The 19,259-nt window shown below is 43.0% G+C and overlaps 1 pseudogene across 1 annotated transcript in view; it reads right to left on the minus strand.

Moving 5' to 3' along the window:
• The window catches only part of LOC146567666 (uncharacterized), a 14,212-nt pseudogene extending 2,798 nt beyond the window's left edge, over positions 1-11,414 (minus strand). The window contains exons 1-3 of the transcript XR_014893960.1: positions 11,090-11,414; positions 5,379-5,484; positions 3,067-4,083 (exon numbers count right to left, since the gene is read on the minus strand). The product of XR_014893960.1 is annotated as an uncharacterized LOC146567666 (transcript). The remainder of the gene's footprint in view (positions 1-3,066; positions 4,084-5,378; positions 5,485-11,089) is intronic.
• Positions 11,415-19,259: the final 7,845 nt, after the last annotated feature.

The raw sequence follows: 19,259 nt of genomic DNA on the forward strand, positions 1-19,259 counted from the left end.
TAACTTCCAGTAACGCTGTGAGGAACCTTGGAGTCATTTTGACCAGGACATGTCCTTCAATGCACATTAAACAATTCATTATTATCAGGAAGTCCTAAAAACTCACTGAAAAGCCTTCAGTTAATCCGAAATGCTGCAGCAAGAGTCCTGACAGGGACTAGAAAGAGAGAGCATATTTCTCCTTCATTGGCTTCCTGTTTAATCCAGAATTGAATTCAAAATCCGGTCTTGAATAATCAGGCCCAATCTTATTTTAATGACCTTGTAGTACCATATCACCCTGTTAGAGCACTTTGCTCTCGCACTGCAGCCTTACTTGTTGTTCCTACAGTATTTAAAAGTAGAATGGGAGGCAGATCGTTCGGTTTCAGGCCCCTCTTCTGTGGAACCAGCTTCCAGTTTGGATTCAGGAGACAGACACAGTGTCTACTTTCAAGATTAGGCTTAAAACTTTCCTTTTTGCTAAAGCATATAGTTAGGGCTGGACCAGGTGACCCTGAATCCTCCCTTAGTTATGCTGCAATAGACATAGGCTGCCGGGGGATTCCCATGATGCATTGAGTTTTTCCTTTCCAGTCACCTTTCTCACTCACTATGTATTAACAGACCTCTCTGCATCGAATCATATCTGTTATTAACCTCTGTCTCTCTTCCACAGCATGTCTTTTATCCTGTCTTCCTTCTCTCACCCCAACCGGTCGCAGCAGATGGCCGCCCCTCCCTGAGCCTGGTTCTGCCGGAGGTTTCTTCCTGTTAAAAGGGAGTTTTTCCTTCCCACAGTCGTCAAAGTGCTGCTCATAGGGGGTCATATGATTGTTGGGCTTTTCTCTGTATGTACTATTGTAGGGCAGGGGTCGGCAACCGTAGGCACGTGTGCCACAGTTGGCACACGAAGGGTTAACTGATGGCACGACCAATGCTGGACTGGCCATCGGGCATTTGCTCGGTGGCCCGGTGACTTTTTTTCCCCTTTGTAACGGTATAAACAATGAAAGGTGGTGGATTGGCCAGATGCTGTAAAAATAACTCAGTTGTTTGGTGGTGGCTGTGGCGGAGCTTCCTCAGATTCAGTAAAATTAGCAAGTGGTGGAGGCCAGCGGGTGGATGAGGGAAGGGGAGGCAGGAGGAGGAGACACCCGAGGCGGCCGCCGGTCCGAGTGTCAGGTGACCTGAACTTCAGGTAAGAAGTTATGACCTGCAGTCTATCTGGGTCAGATATAAACCAAGTTTAGGTGGAGTTTATTTTCGTTGTGCTGACTTTTTACAGTCAGTTACAATAACTCGTACTGCGTGCTAGCTAGCATGACAGAGTTCCTATACAGCTGGGTGGGTGCTTTGATGTTAGTGATACCATAGTGAACTGTATTTTATTCATAAGGTTAGTTAGTAGAGTTGCCTGTAAAAAGACGAATCGTCCCTCATTCAGAGAAATTATTACGCATTTCGTATTAAGGTGAAAAGGAACAGAGTTTGTCCCGAACTTCAGCTAGAAAGAAAAAAAGACACAAAGATTGATTTATTCTGTCTTTACGCTGCACAGCTGCCTCTTCTTCTCTCATTCTCTCCCTCCCTCTCCTGTTGCTACTGATCAATGATCAGCTGATCAGCTTTCCTCTCTTGTTTGTTTATCGCCCACTTTGCGCCAGAGAGGGGAAACCAGCGGATGTCGCGCTAAACAACAGCAGCACGTTTAAGCTTGATCAGCTGTTGTTAGAATTTATTTAATATTACTTTCTAGTATCAGCTAATGTTTGCAGGAGCCACAGCTGTAAAAGCTGCTGGTCATGATGTCGGTTTGGATATGTGGTGAGAGGGAAACATGCAGATGAAACCAGGAGATGTCCTTACTGAATCATCAGAGCTGAACAGGTGATGGAGAAACAGGTTTACCTTTTAGGTGACATGAATGAGTTGAAGTTATGAACTGTTTCTGAGAGACAAATAACACCAGGATCCTTTTCTAAGTAACTGACAGCTGGTAACTGTGCAGGGGCGGGTCTAGCAAAGTTTTGCCAGGGGGGCCAGGTGGGGCATTAACAGGGAAAGGGGGGCACAAAGAAATATTTTCTTATTCTCATTTAAAATGTCTGGCTGTTATTAAATAATTATCTGAAGCTTACAACCAAAGTTTTTATCTGACATGAAATGTATAGAAGCAGCTGGAATCCATAGATGTGCGTGTTCACGGAGCTTGCATTGTCACCTGCTGGACACTACCTGACAAGTTTAACTGTCTTCAGAACATTGCAGAGGCCTTGTTGACAGTATTTGGTTCTACATATCTGTGTGAGCAGATTTTCTCTCACATGAAGAGTGTCCTCACGTAGCCGTCTGAATGCTGGACACTGGGAGACCTGTGTCTCCGAGTGGGAGACCAGAGATCACATTAGCATGTGTATCTCTGTATTAACAAACATGCCATATTGGCCCAGTTTATTTTTCTTATCATTGTTGTGAGGAGACCATAAATAGCATTTGTATTTTCTGTATTTGCTGTTGTGGAGTTCTTGTTATGGATAAAAAGTGTCTTTTTTTTTGTTTCAAAATAGCTGCTAACTATTCGCTGATAGCTGTCAACATCTGTGAACAAATATAATTCTATAAAGTTGTTCTATGTAGTGTGTAACTGTTAATATAGAGCGTTATTAAATTTATTGCTAATACAATCATATGGCACACTGACTTCTGAGGAAATTTTAAATGGCACTGGCCATCAGAAAGGTTGCCTAAACCTGTTGTAGGGTCTACCTTACAATATAAAGTACCTTGAGGCAACTACTGTTGTGATTTGGCGCTATATAAATAAAACTGAATTGAATACCATGAAACTACGTGAATTTTAAATAACACCATATCAGTTTTCAGCACTTTCAGTTTAGTTTTTTAGGATCATTTAAACAAAAATGATAACTAAAATGAAAATCTGAATAATCACACAACACCGTCTCTCCATTCTGTAGAACTCTGCTTATTAAATTGTGTTAGCAACATGCTAACACGGTTTAATGAGCAGAGTTGTTCCAAACAGTCAGGCTAAAATGACACGATAAAAATATAAAAACATACCTCACAGTAACTGCACTTGTAGAGTCTCTTTCTGGTGTGGATCTGTTGGTGTAGTCTCAGGTAATGTGGAGCTTTAAAAGTCTTCTCACACAGATCACACTTATAAGGTAGTTCCTCAGAGTGGGTAAACATGTGACGTTGTAACTTTGCGTCTGTTGTAAACTCTTTGCCACACTGTTGACAGCTGTACACATCATGTCCGGTGTGAATGCGTAGGTGTGTATTTCGGCTCTGTTTCAGGCTGAAAGATTTTCCACAAATGTCACAGCTGTATGCTTTAATTCCAGAGTGGGTAACTAGATGACTCTGTAAGTGGCCACTTTGAGTAAAAGCTCTGCCACACTGATCACAGCTGTACACTTTAACTCCACTGTGGATGACTTGGTGTTTTTTTAGACCATTCTTCCGAGAAAAAGTGTGTCCACACTCGTCACAGCTGAACGGTCTCTCTCCAGTGTGGATGACCTGATGGTTTTCTAGTGAAGCCTTCCTAAGAAAATCCTTCCCACACTCGTCACAGCTGTACGCTTTAACTCCACTGTGGACGAGTTGGTGTTTTTTTAGACTACCCTTCCAGGAAAAACTCTTTCCACACTCGTCACAGCTGTATGGTTTAACTCCACTATGGAAGAGCTGGTGTGCTTTTAAGCTTCCAAACCGGGTAAAAGACTTTCCACAGTCATCACAGCTGAACGGTCTCTCTCCAGTGTGGATGAGTTGGTGGGTTTTTAGTGAATCCTTCCTAGTAAAATCTTTCCCACACTCATCACAGCTGTACGCTTTAACTCCACTGTGGATGAGTTGGTGTTTTTTTAGACTATCCTTCCAGGAAAAAGTCTGTCCACACTCGTCACAGCTGAACGGTCTCTCTCCAGTGTGGATGAGTTGGTGGGTTTTTAGTGAATCCTTCTTAGTAAAATCTTTCCCACACTCATCACAGGTGTATTTCTTCTCCCCCTTTGTTCTGTGAGGTTTGTCGGCCTCCTGAGAGCGCTGACTTCTCGCTCCATGTTGGTCCTGCAGTGACAGAGATACAAACACAGGCAGTGAGTGAAATGTAGGGCTGGGCATCATCACTGATTTCGATTCAGGGAAATTTTGCCTCAGACAGTCAGAAATATTAGAATTCTGATCACTATGTACTTATCAGTACATATCTGTATTTTATATTTCTAAAATGAAAGCTGACATGTGTGAGACTTCATCAGAGGTGTAAGCAGCACAGCAGATGCCTTTGTGTCAAAGTAACTGAGGATAAAACAGAAAAACATGAAGGAGAATTTTCTGGCCTGGGTTTAAAAATATTCTGCAGTGGATCAAACACGAAAGAAAACCATTAATCAACATATGAACATTACCTGATGCTGCTGAAGTGAAGCAGAGCAAAGTTACAGAGGTTTTATTACAGACACGGCTAAACGTTTTGCATAATTTAAAAAAGTTTACATTTGTTCTGTATTGAACAGCAGAAATTAGGCTTTGTTGCTCGAAGTGAAAAAACAAAAAACAGCACCCGACAGAGCTGTAAACAATGGAGAGAGAGAATTCTGCTGGTTTAATAAATTTTATTTTGGAGAGAGACAAAACCGGCAGCTTCAGAATCTAGCGCCGAAAAAGACGTAAACACAAAGAGCGGACCGGCGAACGCATCAGAATCAGTGAGCTGCCGGCTTTCAGCCCCGATGGCACGGACGTCTTTGTTTACGTCTTTGTGCAGAATCCGTGCACCTGCTCTCATTTACTGTTTTAGCCGTTTGGTGGTTGTTGAAATTTTCTGAGGTTTAACCTGAGATTGTAGCGTTTTCAGGATTTTAATCAATTGATATCATGTTATCCAAGCTACAATCAATTTTAATTGATAAAACCCTCCCCGATTGAAATGCAGTCGTGAAACAAACTGTCATTACTTGAAGCTTTTCAACAGTCCTCTTTGGTGACATCTGCTGGTCAAAATATGAAGAGCAGCTTGAATCTACAAATTATAATGAAGCGCTTCATTATGTTTAGTATCATGTGACAGTTCTGTCTGATATCAGGCTACTGTTGTGTTGCTTTGCACATGTATTTTCTGTGTGATTGAAAAGGTTTTGAAATTTCATTAATAAATAATTTTGATGAATATCCTTATTTAAACATGTGCTATGGTGTGGTTTCTCTTTGCTTGTGACTTCTTGATGTTTGTAAACATAATAGATGTAAAATAAAAAAAAACATAGTACATAATAAAATACAACACAGTCATATAACAGGTTGGGAGGATGAGAGTTTTAGACGTGACTGATTATTTGGTGAAACTGTGATATTTTCCTCACCTTCTGTGTTGAGCTCATTGTTTCCTCTGTAGTGACTCAGCTGAACCCAGATGGCTGAAAATGTTCCTCTGCTGCTCCGTCAGACTCTTCTCCTCCTGCTGATCAGCTGGGACACAAAACAGATCTTTGTAAGGCTCCACACTGCACTGAAGAGTCAAAGTGTCTCATATGTTCATCTGACAACACAAAGTACAAATTTCACTCTGATTGCTTGTAGAAATCTTGTGAGACGTGTTGTGCTGCAAAGTGTCTCATATGTGTCCTGTTTATTTTCTGCGCTTTTGGTCACTCAGACCACATCACTTTCTCCAGAGATCAACTGCTAAACATCAGGCAGTCGCCTCACTATAGTTCTTATCCATTTTTCACAAACCCGGAAAGTTTTTTGGAGATTTTAGTTGGAGGCGCAGCAGCTCTCTGTGGCTCCTGGAGAAGATGTAGACAGGGCAGTCGCGCTGGTGCGCTGGTGAAACTACGTCGGCGAGGATTCCGCACGGCACTCCCCTCCATTCACCTCACGAATCTCCGCTCTCTTCCAAACAAAGTCGATGAACTACTGCTCTTAAAGCGGACTAACAAGGGCTTTGCACGCTCTGCTGCCCTCTGCTTCACTGAAACCTGGCTCGGTGAGCGAGTCCCAGACGCTGTCTTAAATCTGCCGGGCTTCCAACTTCACCGGACGGACCGCGAAACAGAGCTCTCAAGGAAAACAAAGGGTGGTGGAGTCTGCTTCTACATTAATGAAGGTTGGTGTACTGATGTCACAGTGTTACAGAAACACTGCAGCCCACACTTGGAAAGTTTTTTCATCAACTGTAAACCTTTTTATTCACCGCGGGAGTTGTCTTCCTTCATGCTGGTCGGAGTTTACATCCCTCCACAGGCCAACGCGAACAACGCACTGTGCAAGCTGGCTGACCAGATTACTACCCTGGAGAGGAAATTCCCGGATTCCTTTACAATTATTCTTGGGGATTTTAACAGAGCAAACCTAAACTACGAACTCCCTAAATACAGACAGCATACTGTATAAACTGCCCCATCAAGGACAACATCATACTGGATCACTGTTACACCACTCTAAAAGATGCCTATCGCTCTGTGCCCCGGGCAGCTTTGGGACATTCTGATCACTGCATGGTCCATTTTATTCCAGTTTATAGGCAAAAACTCAAACGTGCGAAAACTGAAGAAGTGGACTAACGCAGCAAAGCAGGAACTGCAGGACTGTTTTGACTCCACTAATTGAACTGTTTTTGAAGCTGCATCTGAGAACCTAGATAAGCTCACGGACACTGTGACATCATACATCAGTTTCTGTGAAGACGTGTGTGTGCGCCACAAAGACCTTTTGCACATACAACAACAATAAACCATGGTTCACTGCTAAACTCCAACATCTTCGTAAGGCCAAGGAGGACGCCTACAGAAGTGGTGACAGGGCCCTGTACAAGCAAGCTAGGAACACACTGACCAAGGAGATCAAAGCAGCTAAAAGGATCTACTCCCAGAAGCTGGAAGAACGGCTCTCAGTCAACGACCCAGCGTCAGTGTGGAGGGGCCTGCAGGAAATCACCAGACGCCCCCCACCCACTATTGAAGCAAACAAAGACCTGGCCAACGAGTTAAACACTTTCTACTGCAGGTTTGAGACGGACAGACTCCCACGCCCCACCCTCCCCAGGGACATTGCTTCAGACATTGACCCCCAACACACCTTCCACCTCTCCCCCCCTTCACCCTCCCCAATCCAGACCCAACGACCACCCCCACCCTCCCCAATCCAGACCCAACGACCACCACCACCCTCTCCAATCCAGACTCAACCACCTCCACCACACCTCTCACCCCCCTTTCTTCCTCCCTGAAACTCAGAATACACACTCAGGATGTGAGCCGACTATTCCAGAAACAGAAGCGCAGGAAAGCCCCCGGACCAGACGGTGTCTCACCCTCCTTTCTCAAAACCTGTGCTGAACAGCTGGCTCCCATCTTTACTCGCATCTTCAACACATCCCTGGAGCTGTGTGAAGTTCCCTCCTGCTTCAAACGCTCCACCATCATCCCTGTTCCCAAGAAACCCACCATCACAGGACTGAATGACTACAGACCTGTCGCCTTGACGTCTGTGGTCATGAAATCCTTCGAACGACTAGTGTTAGCCCATCTGAAAGACATTACAGACCACCAGCTGGACCCTCTGCAGTTTGCCTACCAGGCAAACAGGTTGGTGGATGATGCAGTGAACATGGGGCTGCATTACATCCTGCAACACCTCGACCGCCCGGGAACTTATGCCAGGGTCCTGTTTGTGGACTTTAGTTCGGCTTTTAACACCATTGTGCCTGAACTTCTCTCCTCCAAACTCTCCCAGCTCAGCGTGTCTCCAGCTACCTGTCAGTGGATCACCAGCTTCCTGACAGACAGAAAGCAGCAAGTGAGGCTGGGGGAGATCACCTCTGAAACTCGGTCCCTCAGTATTGGTGCCCTCAAGGATGTGTCCTCTCACCACTACTGTTCTCCCTCTACACTAACGACTGCACCTCCAAGAACTCGGCTGTCAAACTCCTAAAGTTTGCAGATGACACCACTGTCATTGGCCTCATTCAGGATGGTGATGAGTCTGCATACCGGCAGGAAGTTGAGCGGCTGGTACTCTGGTGCAGTCAGCACAATCTGGAGCTGAACACTCTTAAAACTGTAGAGATGACAGTGGACTTCAGGAGACATCCCTCAACTCTGCTCCCCCTCACCATATCAGACAGCCCTGTGTCAACTGCGAAGATCTTCAAGTTCCTGGGTACAACCATCTCCCAGGACCTGAAGTGGGAGACCAACATCAACTCCATCCTCAAAAAGACCCAGCAGAGGATGTACTTCCTGAGACAACTGGGGAAGTACAGTCTTCCACAGGAGCTGCTGATCCAGTTCTACACTGCGGTCATTGAGTCTGTCCTGTGCTCCTCCATCACAGTCTGGTATGGAGCAGCCACTAAACAGGACAAGAGCAGACTGCAGCGGACTGTACGGGCAGCAGAAAGGATCATCAGCGCCCCCCTGCCCTCCATCCAGGATCTGTACCTCTCAAGAACCAGGAAACGGGCAGGGAAAAATCATCACAGACCCCTCACACCCTGGACACAGACTTTTTGATCTGCTGCCCTCTGGCAGACGGTACAGAAGCCTGCAGACCAGGACCACCCGACATAGGAACAGTTTCTTTCCCCTCGCCATCTCCCTCCTAAACAGTTGACCTGTCACACTGCTCCCACTGCCAGACTGCAACTGCACCTTATGTACATTCTGCAGTATTCATTCCACCTCACTTCATTTCTGTATTTTATGTATATAAGTTTAGATTAGTTATTTATAGTTTGTTTACACAGCTTTGTGTATGTATGTGTGATTTACATTGCTGTGCTTGAGAGCCTCCATCTACCGGAACCAAATTCCTTGTATGTGTCTGCACATATACTTGGCCAATAAACACGATTCTGATTCTGATGTTCATCTGACAACACAAAGTACAAATTTCACTCTGATTGGTTGTAGAAATCTTGTGAGACTAGACATGGAGAAGCTGCATTCAGCTTTTATGCTCCATATATCTGGAACAAACTCCCAGAAAGCCTCAGACCAGCTGAAACACTCAGTTTATTTAAATCCAAGTTGCAGACTCACCTGTTCTCAGCTGCATTTGAATAAAGCACCAAATCTGCACGGTTTTACTTTTAAGCTTAAATTTCAAAACCTACATTTTAACTACTGATTTTATGTACTGCCCCCCCCTTTTTAAATCATGCTTTTTATTTTTTTGTTTTTTAATGTCTCTGAAAAGCACTTTGAATCAACTTGCTGTTGAATGGTGCTATATAAATAAACTTGCCTTGCCTATAGAAAGAAAACTGAACAGAACATCTGAATTCACTTGATGCTAAACATTCATTTCATAGAATAGTTTTTGTTGACATCTTCCTGTGCATCACTTTACAGCAGTCAGACTCATTAAAATGAGACTTTGTAGGAGTTCACTTCCTCTCATGTGTTCATCCACAGCAGCTGGACAATAAAGTTTATTGTGACCCTGATACTGCAGCAGATCGCTCTCATCCATTTCCTGTTATCACTTCAAATAGAAATCAGGCTGTAGAGTGTCAAACTCTGGCCCGCGCGCCAAATTTGGCCCGCAGCCCAATTACATTTGGCCCGCAAAACCATAGGCTTTGGAGCGTGATGTCATGGTAGGGGGCGTGGTCATGATTTTTCGTTGAGCTGCCATCTTAGTAGGCGAAACAAATGGCTACAGGAGTGAAAGCACACGGAAACATCAGCTATGGCTCGTACTTGCTGTGTTGTCAGTTGCAATGTTAGATCCCAAGATCGGGAAGGGAATAACCTGGAAAATGGGCTCTTTTTATCGTTTCCCCTCCTGGAAGCAACGTGAGGAATCTCACGTATCTGATGTAACCAAACGAAGACATCAAGCTTGGATAGCAGCAGTGAGACGAGCTGATATCGAGTTCTCTGCCATCGTTTTTTGTTGGTGTGCTCTCCACATTTTCATTCCGGTAATTTCTAAAGAAATTCATATTGCTCTTTATAGGCTTTTCGATGGCCCGAACACGGACACACTGTCGGAGCTTAGCGATTCTGATGTGTTGGCTCCGCTCTGTGTTTACGTCTTTTTTGCGCTGATTCTGAGCTGCAGGTTTTGTCTCTCTCCAACCAAGATTCACCGAGCCAGCAGCAAAGGAGCAGCAAACTGCGCTTCACATTTGATCAATGTCGTCATGAATTCCCTCTGACTTTTGCTGTTTTGCTTCCACCACGATAAAAATCACACTTCCTGCACAGCTCTCTCTCTGATGAAGTCTCACATGTATCAGTACTGATAAATGATCAGAATTATAATATTTCTGACTGTCTGAGGCTAAATTGAATCGAATCAAGTCTTTGAGAACCGGAATCGAATGGATTATAGAAATCAGTGATGATACCCAGCCCTAGTGAGCAGCCTAGGCCTGAGAGAAGTGGATGTAGCTGTGGATGAAAAGAACTATTGATAACTTTTTTGTTAAGTTAAGGCCTGATCCTTCTGAAATTCATAGCCAGTGCTCGGAAAAAGCACAGTGTATCCAGGAAACACATTATATGCTGCAATAAATGCACTGCCCAAGTGTCCCCTCTCCCCACTGTCTTTCAGCAGCAGACAGCAGCAAACAGGTCGTCAGAGGAGCCGAAATGATGATTAAGTTTAACATTTTCTACAATATTGACAAAGCACTTTAAGCACAAGTTTGTTAGTTAATAATTTAGAAATGAATATTGTCTGTATGGACTCCCCCCCCCCCCAAAGAAAGTGCACATGTAAAACTGCGGTGTTAAGCGATGCGGTTGAAAAATTTGAGTGCGCCTAACTTTTGTGCCGGTGTTGTGCCCAAAAGTGATTGTCTGCCAGAAAGTGATTGCCGTCCGCGGGAGCGCGCGCAGCTGCTTAAAGCTGCAGCGCCCGGATTACTTCCGTTGCCAGCTACTTCCGTGCAACTGATATAACGTGGGGGAAAAAAAACCCCAAACACATTTATGCCTTTGTTATTAGGCAAAGGTATGCATTTATGGAGCTTTAATTTTTAAAGTTAGGCGTACCGGTGCGCCCATGTCAAAAAGTTAGTCTAGAGCCCTGCTCACAGTAAAGTTAGCTCGGTGCTTACCTTTAGATGAGCCCACAAACCGAGAGAAACTCCGTGATGAAGCTTTGGCTACGTCCACACGTACACGGGTATTTTGAAAACGGAGATTTCAAAATAGTCACAGTCACAGTGTGATGCCAAAATAGGACCACACCTTTGACGCTGCGTTTTTCACGTTTTCCTCGTGCACACGTAAACACAAAAACTGACTTTTCGAAAGTATCCACCCTGGCAGGCGTTTTTCAGTGTCCGAAAACGCCGTTTACGTGTGGACGAAAGGTGCAAACTAGTGATGGGACGTTCTGTATCGAGGCTTCGGAGCGTGTGTCGAGTAATGGAGGGGGCGTTTCCGCGTATCGAGGCTTGCTTCATTTATGGGAGGAGCTGAAAATGATGACGTCCGAAGCCTCGCTGCCCGGCTGTACCACGTGACTGGTTCATGAAGTGGTTCGAACTTTGCCGCGAGATATGACAGCGATATAAACCCTCAGACTTCATTCAAAAATGTGGGTGTTTGATGGAGAGTTGCGGTTAGTGAGAGTTTGGAGACCGTTTGGAGGTTTATGAGAGTGAGGAGAGAAAGTCAGGAGAGAATGGAGCCAGCTAAGAAGAGGAGGATGTCCTCCCCTGTGTGGGAACATTTTGATCTTATTCCTCCCAACAAGGTATGTAAATTTCTACAGAAGATGTATTTTCATGATACTGATGGTGCAATACAATTTATGTTAAGCTGTCTGTCCAACATGGCGGCGCGTGCACACGCAGCGGCTTCTCTCTCTCCCTGTTCTTACCGTACACTACTTCTTACCGTACACTACTAAATCTCCATTTGCACTATTTGCCTATTTGCACTACTCTGCCTGGTTTACACTCAATGTCACTTACCCATTATATTGTATATTGTATAGCTTTCTTGTTATATGTAAAATTGTATTTATTTAAATTTTTACTTTTTAATTATTTTACTTGCATTTTTAATCACTTTTATATTTAAATATATTTAAATGTTCATTTGCTATTTATCTAGGGATTGAGAGTAACGCAATTTCTATTCTCTGTATGTCCTGTACATGTGGCAGAATCGACAAATAAAGTTGACTTTGACTTTGACTTTGACTGTACTTTTGTACAAGGTGAAGTGTTTGCTATGTGCCAGGGAGCTGGGATATAACAACACCTCATCCATGCTTAGGCACTACAGAGCTTTGCATGAGAATAAGGGGAACACCGATTATGGAGCAAGACCAGGTGAGCCATCAAATGCAATGATAATATAGGATGCAGTAATGTTACTAAATGATATAACAATATTATACAACTGTTATAAGTTACGTGTGTGATATTTATATTTGTGCTTTATCTTTATTGTCTTTCCTCAGGAGAACAATCTCAAATAGATGAAGACCTGGTCAGCATGGTGATTGAGGACTCCCAGCTATTTAGCATTGTGGAGGACAAAGGATTCAAAAGATTTGTTAAATCATTAAATCCTAGCTATGTTCTCCCCACTAAAAAGGTCATAAAAGCAGTGAAAATTTAGTTTTTACAGAATAAAATATGAACAGGCAGGACTAAAGCCTCAGTGTGTAGCTGTCCATACCTCAACGTTACAAAAGCACAACTACTGTCCACACCCCAACCACACCTCACCTCACAGTAAATGATCATTTCCATTTCAAGCATTTCCAAATAATCATTTTCCATACTGCCACTATAAATATACACAGTATACTGCCATCACTACAATATACATGTTTTACACACTCCTTTTGTTGTTGACATTTACAGGCTGTGTGCAAAATGCCACACTCTTCAAATTCATGCCAGCTATTATTTTTACGTCCAGTAGGTGTCCTGCTAGAGCAAATGAAGCTTCATGAAGCTTCGCGTTGGGGTGAACCAATTGGATGAAAAGCTTCAGTGCTTCATGGGGCTTCATCTGCCCATCACTAGTGCAAACGCATAGAAAAACCTGCGTTTTCAAAAATACCCAGGAAACAGATGAGGGAAACGTTTGTAGTGATGGTCCGCTTGAAGCTGATGCTCCGGTGCGTGTGTCAAAAAAATCAACACACTGCTTCAGAAGCTCTGTATCGAAGCTTGATTCGTTTGGCCAGAGTCACGTGATCAGTGACGTCCGAAGCGTCGTTTAGAACGTGACTACTTCGGGGTCTCGTTCAATGCTTTATAAGGAAGTGAATAATTCGCAGGATTTGTGGTGTTTTGATGGTGACAGGTAGCAAACCACTGATATTTCTACTGAGAGACATGGAGCCAGCGAGGAGGAGAGGAGGTTCTGTTGTGTGGGAGTATTTTGAGTAGATTTTGGTCATTCGGTGGGTTTTCCAGCTTTGTGTTCTGGCTGTTTGCTTTTGTTTTGTGCGTGTTTATTTTATCTGAAAACGGGAAAAACTCAAAATGTCAAAAATCTGTTTTTCATAATATAAATATCATCAAATATCTTTAGAAAAACTTCCATTTGACTCGTTACATTTAATGTTAAAATATATATTTTATTTTTCAATTAATCTTAAAATGTTAGTCTGCAAAATGTGCAGCAATTGAATTTATTTATTCTCTTTAGCTGAGTTTGTGGGGCCCAGTTAGAATGTATAACTGCATCTCTACCAGTTTCTCTGCACTCCAGCCTCTTCTGTTCCACGTGAAGGGATTTTCCTTAATGCAGGAGAAATTATCTCCACGAAAAGGAACAGTTTCAGCCATCGCACAGTGGAACAAATTCTCTTCTTAAATACAAATGAAAAAGGGTTACCTTAAATGCATCATGTTTTTAGTTTGCAAGTTCATAAGCATTTTCCATTTCACAATCAATTCTACCCGCAGGTCAGAAATATGTCTGGGAAAATTTCCCTAATATAATATAAATACACCCGTCTTGCGATTAATTTCACAAGTGCATGGAGACAAGACCTCACAGCAGAATCATACTCCATAATGTGTTGTACAGTATTATATGTATATTATATGTAACGTCGTGTTTTCCAATTATTGTATTTACCAACATCAAGAAGTGAAAAGCAAAGAAAGACCACACAATGGTGCATGTTTAAACAAGGAAAATTTGCTGGTCGAAATTATTCATTACACAAATAAACCACATTTTTTAACCCCAAAAAATACACGTTCAAAGCAACACAACGGTGGCCCAATATCAGAGAAAATTCCACTCTGTAGAGTGAGTGGGCAATCATAATGAAGCAGTTGGTTTTATTTTGTGGATTCAAGCTGCTCTTCATATTTTTGGCCACCAGATGTCACCAGAGAGGACTGTGTTGAAAAGCTTCGAGTAATGAACCGTTTTTCAATACAAGCTTCATTTGGCCATCACTAATAGTTTGTTTTGCTCCTCTGAGTTCACTACTTTACTCGCTGTGGATGAAAAATTGATATGGTTATTAGTGTTAGTAGGACAGAGATTAAGAGCAGAATACGGCACAAAATGAAGGAACGCTGGCAAAAGCAATGGGAGGAAGAGAGGAAAGGGTGATGGTTTTACAAAATCCAAAGGAAAGTGGGAGACATGAGAAGTACAGGAAGAAACAGGAGACTGTTATATCTCGACTTAGATTCGGACACACTGGTTTTAATACCACATTACTTTTAATAGGAAAACACTGTACAGTGGAGTGTGACTGCAGTAGGGAACAGGAAATAATGTTTTATTGCATTGTCAGAAGTATGATATTGAAAGAAGACAACTAATCAAAATGCTGGCCGATATGAGAGTAAAACTGGACTTGATTTATTTATTTTGCATGAGCTCTATAAGTAAAAGCTACTTTTCCAGCTATCCAAAAACATGCATCTCAACTGGAAACTCAAAGTCACCCACTGAAAACTGACTTAGTTTGAAAATAAAAGAGACCATTTAAAGATTCAACCAATGCTGATATTTGAATCTATCCAAAACATGTCTAGTTAATGATAAAGGACTGAACAGGTCTCCTTTTTGTTTTTGCTTCTTGATTAAAAAAAAGGACAAATATACTTGCCTACATATGCTATTCTACCTGCTTTTAAACCGTTTAAAATTACAATTCATAGTTTTATATGTGAATTATATAATGTTAAATTACTATTAAACAAATGACTAAGTATTTCAGACTTTAGTTTACTTCAGCCATATATCATATAAATCAGGTATCATACAAAAGTAAAAATAGCTTCAAATACAGTCATGACAATAAAAGAATATGACTTTAAGGACTTAACAACATTACTTCAGTTATAGTACACCAACATCAGATAGGGGGCTGGGATGTTTTATTCTAAACATGAACTACTGTTACAGCAACAGACATGGACTACATGCCCCACAAAACAAACACATGCCTGCTCCTCTCGTTAGCTGAAATGAACTGCTGGCATATTTGTTTTACATCTATACTGTCCAGTCTCTCCTGGTGGACATGGCATCACATTATTCATGGTTACATACAATTTTAGACTAATGTGGACCAAGCCTAGCACCTACTTGGCAACCTTGAGACCTCAGAATTAGGGAGACATTCAAATGGGCTGGGGGGATATACATGTACATATATATACAAAAAACTTGAATCTTACAGTGTTTATTTATAAAATAAGATAAAATAAGTTAAATGTCACCGTTATTACCGGAAACAGGCCGGGGGTGTCCAAATTCAGAGGCTGCGTCCACCTGAGGACCCGGCCTTTGTGGTCTAAGTGGGCCGGGTCCTCCGAAAGCCAGGTAGACCGGAAATGAACGACTGTGAAATTGGACGGTCTAGCCTTCAGAATTACGTCACCTGCCGTCTGCTCCTTGCTGTCTAAAATATAACCAGACGCTGGCGTAGATGGTCGAATAAACTGCTGTTTTCACACAGCAGTTTATTCAGCTGTGTGAAAACCCGGGAAAAATCCTCCCGAGAGATTAATAAAGTTTTATTTAATTTAATTTAATCTAATAACTTTAATCTCAGCCAAAACGCTTTACTCACCAACAAATAAAACACAACTAAAGCACTGAAAAAGGCCAAACAATAACACGTTTAAGTTATTTGACGTTTACACAGCTACATTCTCGCCTGAAAATGTGTTAAAAGTTTATTTTGCGACCCAGAAAGAGAAATAAGAGTAATATTAAAACTAAGTAGCTGCAGTAATAGTAGCCATTGTTGGAAACTGGAATTGGCTGGGCCGGTCTGGGATATGGTTTTCAGTTTTGTTGTCCGGGTGGAAAATCAGGAGAAATTGGGGGGAGAATGGTCGCCCCGGGAGATTTTCGGGAGGGGCACTGAAATTCGGGATTTCTCGGAAAAATCGTGAGTGTTGGCATGTATGGCCTAGCGTAGCCTGTAACGTTATTGTGACGGACACAATATATGAGTGAACTTGACTTTACGTGACTTACAGGTTTCTTTGAAAACCAATTTCTTATATCCAGGTTCTTCCTTTGCGCTGCCATCCTCCTCTCCTCCTGGCAGCGCAGGTTTGCCGCTGCTGAAACTAAACAGAGCTCCCTGAAAAGCTCAGCCAATCACATTGGCCATATTTGTCACATGACGTAGGACTCCAGTAGAGAACGTAATTTAACTCTTTCTGCACCGCTCGCTGAATGAGACGCTGACAGATCTTTTTTTTTTTTCTTACCATCGGGTTTGTTTTTCTTTACTCGAAGAGATCAAATTATTGGTGGGGACAATTCAATAATTGCTGGTGGGGACATGTCCCTTCCGTCCATGCCAAATCTACGCCCTTGGTTCTCCATCATCAAAGTAGATGGAGCTTGGAAAGAAAGCGAATGGACTTCTTTAGGTTTCATGAAGATATTGCATCTCTCACCCCACTGTTGGCAGTCACCCATCTCCAATGCAGTTTTGAGATGGGTGACTTTGAAAGCTCAGAGCAGGCGGCAGACCAGCATGCACAAGCGCAAACAATGTGCGGTAAATGCAGGAAGCTTGCACCAGCCTGTAGGCTGTACGGAAAGTCAGAGAGGGACATCATTCTTCTTCTGCTCTTCTGCGGCAGTTGCCAGCTTAAATTTTGGTGTTTTGTCACCACCTGCTTGTCTTCACAGCTCACAGAGTAGTTGAGCGCTCACCGTTTATTTTTTTTCACATCTATTCAAAAAAGGCTGAAAGTGGAGTCCTGCACAGCAAAATCTCCAGTGTTAAATTAACACTGTGTTACGGCCGAGACCGTTTTAGACGAGGGACAGGACTCAAATGCAGGACGCCGAACAGCACGTAAGTAGATTTTAAGAATAATGTTTAATGACTTCACAAATATTCATAAACAAAAGGTGAGTTAGACAAGTACGACGTTCCACCACTGAATCTAAGTAACAATCTGGTCCGGGTCAGAGGGGACAGCTATTCCGGGAACTGGACTGGAAAGCGAGTCACATTAGATCCAGGAAAAGGTCGGGGTCACTGTAACAGAGTGCAGATGTTCAGATACGGATAAGGAGACATATGAATATGTTGTTGGTTCAGAATCCTCCTTCGTACTGCGTACTTGCCACAGGTGGTCGGAGATGATGTAGAGGGGTGAGTAGTCCGGGTGTGTAATCCAAAAACTCCTGGCGTGGAGGCAGAGAGGCAGGTAGGTGATTCGAGTAATAGCCTGTGGGACTGCCAGATGGTCCAATATCCAAGTAGGAGCTCTTTGGCAGGGATTGGCAGTTAGGTGTAGCTAAGAGAGAGGCGCACAAAAAACAAACATACAGTGAGGCAAGGTGATTCACAAAATACATAGGGAATCATGGTGGTGGCCTGCACTGACTGATGTTAGCAGAGAATCTGGCGAAGAGAGCTTGAGTACGCTGGCCTTATGAGTCCCCGGCTAAATTACCCACAGGTGTAAGCGATCAGCAAAAACACTGAAGCCCCTCCCAGGGGTGGAGACGCCAGCTCGGAGGGAGACACAGTGGCACACACCCGGACCATGACACACTGGAGATTTTGCTGTGTGGCACTGCAGAAATCCCCCTGCACAAAAATATTAAAACACACACTACACACACTTGTACTTCTGTATTTTTAACTAGGGTTTCTCCTGCTTGTGCATCACCTTCCTCCCTCAAAATGCATCACTGCATTTAATCCTGCTTGTTCAAATTCAAATTCAAATTCAAATTTTATTTGTCACGTACACAGTCATACACAGTACGATATGTAGTGAAATGCTTGGACAACTGCTCGTGACCTAAAGAAAACAAAAAAGGAAAAGGCTATGAATAAGAAAGGAAATAAATATGAAACATTAAAAAGGGTAAATTTAACTAGGAAGGAATAAAATATAAATTAAGGTTAAAAATGAAATAACTGTACAACACAAATTAGAATGAAGGGTAAATTTAACTGGGAAGAATAAGATAAAGATAAATATATAAATTAAAGTTGAAAATAAAATAACTGTACAACAAAATACACAATACACAATATAGAACTATATAAGAATGTATGAAGAAATCTAAATATAAATAAATATATACACAATAACAGCAGCTGTACAAGTATTAACCGGAAATGAAGAATATAGTGACCAGTGTTGTGCAAAACCAAAGTCCAGAAAGTCCAGTGTGTGTGTAAGAACTGTATGTGTGGGTCAGTACTGTGTGGTGGTGTGATTGAGAGACCGTATCGCCTGCGGGAAGAAGCTCCTCCTCAGTCTCTCTGTGTTGGTCTTCAGGGAGCGGAATCGCTTTCCTGACCTCAACAGAGAGAACAGTCTGTTGTTGGGATGGCTGAGGTCCTTCACGATCTTCCTGGCCTTGGTCCAGCACCGCCTGCTGTAGATTGAGTGCAGGTCAGGGAGCTCGGAGCGGATGGTGCGCTCAGCTGACCGCACAACCCTCTGTAGAGCTCGTCTGTCCTGCATGGTGCTGTTCCCGAACCAGGTTAAGATGTTTCCCGCCAGGATGCTCTCTATGGTGCACGAGTAAAAGTTCCTGAGCACCTTGGAGGGCAGTTGGAAGTCTCTCAAGCGTCTGAGGTGGTAGAGACGCTGTCGGGCCTTTTTCACCACGGTGTTGATGTGACAGGACCATGACAGGTCCTGCGTGATGTGAACTCCGAGGTATTTGAAGCTGTCCACTCTCTCCACTGGGCACTCGTTGATGACGGGGGTCTGGTAGTTCCTCTCCTGCTTAGTGCTGAAGTCCACTATCAGCTCCTTTGTCTTACTGACGTTTAGAAGGAGG

This window comes from Mchenga conophoros, linkage group LG9 (assembly GCF_057382185.1).
Source record: "Mchenga conophoros isolate Kocher_MC1m ecotype Shallow Benthic linkage group LG9, M_conophoros_male_GT1.1, whole genome shotgun sequence".
NCBI lineage: Eukaryota > Metazoa > Chordata > Actinopteri > Cichliformes > Cichlidae > Mchenga > Mchenga conophoros.